The sequence below is a fragment of the Octopus bimaculoides genome, chromosome 2 (assembly GCF_046866305.1).
Source record: "Octopus bimaculoides isolate indiv1 chromosome 2, ASM4686630v1, whole genome shotgun sequence".
Lineage (NCBI taxonomy): Eukaryota > Metazoa > Mollusca > Cephalopoda > Octopoda > Octopodidae > Octopus > Octopus bimaculoides.
Window position 1 is genome coordinate 59,824,216 of NC_142929.1, and position 3,589 is coordinate 59,827,804.

The following is a 3,589-nucleotide window of genomic DNA, read 5'->3' on the forward strand; positions in this document are numbered from 1 at the left end:
TTCAATAATAATGGATATCAGCGTCAAAACTCTCTTTTAAATTTTAAATTTGATATATATATATATATATATATATATATATATATAGACATACAAGTGTGCATGCATGCACACACATACACACACACACACACATAAATATATATATAATGGGCTTCTTTCAGTTTCCATTTACCAAATCCACTCACAAGGCTTTGGTTAGCCCAAGGCTATAATAGAAGATATTTGGCCAAGATGCCACACTGGATAGAAGACCATATGGTTGGGAAATAAGCTTCTTACCACACAGCCACATCTATGCCTAGTTGAGTAAAATTTGGACCATCCAGTAGAGTACATATATCTTTCTTTTTGAGTTTTGGAAGAGTGGACTCAAAACACATAGAGCTATAAATAATAGCATGTAAATATTTAAATGCATTATTTATAACTCTATGTGATTCAAGATCCACTGTTCCAAAAAAGAAAAACAAAACAAAAACAAAATTTCTCTCAAAAGTTTATAAATTCTTATGTTGTCAATATTGGTGCAGGCATGACTGTGTGGTTAAAAAGCTCACTTCTCAACTACGTGGTTCTGGGTTCAATTCCACAGTATGACACCTTGGGTAAGAGTCACCTGCAATAGCTTCTGGTTGTCCATGGCCTTGTGAATGTATGTGGTGAACAAAAGCTAAAAGGGACCCATAATGTATGCATATATATATATATATATATATATATATATATATATGCATCTCTCTCTCCCCCTTTCTTTTCTCTCTCTTCCTTTCTCTAATTCGTTTTTCTGCCATTCTCTCCCTTTCCTTTTTTCTCTCTCATCCTTTCTCTAATTCTTTTTCTTCCCTTTACCGTTTTCTATCTGTCTGTCTGTCTGTCTGTCTGTCTCTTTCTCTCTCTCTCTCTCTCTCTCTCTCTCTCTCCTTCTTCCTCCTTTATTCTCCCTCATTGCTCACATGTGACCATTGTCCAGCTTTCTTTTCCTCCCGCGATCATCTTTCTTTTACTTCAGTCTGTCGCACAGACCAGAAGCATTCTTATCTGTCTCGTACTTTTTTCTTGTCAAAGAATATTTCTCCAGCATTCACTACCTTACCTCATCTGGCTTAATGGCCCGCCATGTGTGTTTTCATTTGGTTTGTTGTATGTCTCCACTGTCCTGTTTTTGTTACCTACTTTGGCTCTCTGCAAATCCCAAATTTTATTTTAGTTCACGGGTGCAACTGTTTTACGAAACCTCATATTGTCGTTAATTGCTCAAAATGTGGGGTAGATGAACAGCCAATAACTGATGAAGGGTCGTTCTTTATGTTAATTGTCTTGTTTTCCATCTGTTTCTCTCATTGTTCGCATATCCAAGATCGCCTTCATATTTCTAAGTTGTTTTCATATTTCATAATTCATGTTGTTTATGTTTTGTGATGTCCTGTACCCATACATGCATATTTATATATATATATATACATATATATGTAAGTATGTACATATATGTATGTATATATATATATATATATATATATATATATATATATATATATATATATATATATATATATATATATATTATTATTATTAAAAGATTGAATGGCACACATCCATTTCCAAGTAAGTTTATCTATCTATCTATATATATATAGCGAGAGAGAGAGAGAGAGAGAGACATATATATACATAAGCATAATAGTTAACAACTATTTCTTTCATATTTTAACCCAAGACCCATCCTTGCACATTCATATTTCACACACACACACACACACACACACACACACACACACACACACACAGATAAGCATTCATATTCTGGTACTATATTACACACACATTATCTGTGGTATCCTTTTTATCCATGATTAATTATCATCAGCGTTCAACCAAAAGAATCTTCAGAAGAATCCCTCCCAAGCAATCAGATGTGATATATGAATTATAGAATAATTGCCATTAACTCCTGAAAATTCAAATTGATGTTGTTGAATAACAATAAAATTGATATGAGGTTATGGTGGAAGTTGTAAGGTGAGTCTAAAAAAAATTGGTATACTTAGAAGAAAAGCAGGAAAGAAAGAGAAAACAAGAGTGTAATTTGACAATAGCAACAACAATAAATATAATAATACTAATTATTAATAACAATGGAATTGTCATGTATTACATGGTTTTGTTTTTGGATAATATGGTATTGGGTTACAAAACGACCAAGGAGCAAGAACAAGAAATATATCTTATCAGAGAAATTCATGCAAAGTTTGAAATTTGAGACGTATATGGAATGAAGTAATGGCTCACTGCCAACCATTCTTGCTTTTAACATCATATTAAGGCAAATCGATTGATGAATTGATGACTGTTTTGTCAACATTATCATTAAGGAACAGGATATTTTGTATGATGTTTTTACCAATTCTGCCATCCTCCATCCACTTTGTACATTTTATTTATTTTTGTTTTTCTATAATTCTGTGTTGCATGCTCCCGTTATTCTATTTGTTTAGCCCTAAGTCACATCCAGTTGAGCAGACAGCTGGTTGATCAAAAGCATTCCAGCCATGGCATCATATCTTTTTACCATTTATGCTCAAGTCATCCTTTGTTTTTGTCTTTTTTATTAAGATAGCACAGTTATAATCAGCGGGAAGTTGGTTTTTATTTCTAGTAGGTTGGCAGAATCCATTGAGACTGTCTTGTTGGATTAAAAATTTGTTTTGTTGAAAATATCTCTGAACAAGTTTTGTAAGTATGTAAAAATTTACAAATGTAAATATTTTATCATATCCTTGCTTCATAACTAATGTTTGATGTTATAATCCTAACAAACTATAACTAATTAGAACAGAGTAACATCCTAATATTTATTCTGAATATATTCAAAGTTTATACCATATCAATGAATTATAATAAAATTAATAAAAATCAACACTCTCCTGAGTACAAAAAACAGTTCAAACTGAACAGTGACAATGAACAGAGTTATTGATGAGAGAATGCAAGACACTCTTCACTTATCTTAGGAATTTATCTCGTCATCTGCCAGTCAGATATCATTATGATTTTGACACCTTAAGGCAGGATTACTATTTTCAGTGGCGTCAAATAGCATTTTAAAAATATAGCTTATGTTTATATTCCAATTTAGATGAATTTATTGCATTGATGAAGCCAAGTTGTAATGTAACACCACTTTCTTCAGTTCAAATCTAAACAAGTAGTATATATATGCTTCTGGCCATGTCACACTGAATGTACCAGTTCTCATCTGATCACCGAAGTTAAGCAACGTCGAGCCTAGTGAGTACTTAGATGGGTGACTGCTTGGGAAACCTAGGTACTGTAAGTGTCTCACACTTTATAGGTGCAGGCATGGCTGTGTGGTAAGAAGCTTGCTTCCCAACCACATGGTTCTGGGCTCAGTCTCACTGTGTGGCACCTTAGGCATATGTCTTCTACTGTAGCCTCAGGCTGACCAAAGCCTTGTGAGTGGATTTAGTAGACGAAAACTGAAAGAAGCCCATTGGATATATATATATATATATATATATATATGTATGTGTGTATGTGTGTCTGTCACCCTACCATCGCTTGGCAACCG

At 33.4% G+C, this 3,589-nt stretch overlaps 1 pseudogene; it reads left to right on the top strand.

Moving 5' to 3' along the window:
* Positions 1-3,218: 3,218 nt before the first annotated feature.
* Positions 3,219-3,337, top strand: LOC128247205 (5S ribosomal RNA; annotated as a pseudogene).
* The last annotated feature ends 252 nt before the right edge of the window (positions 3,338-3,589 follow it).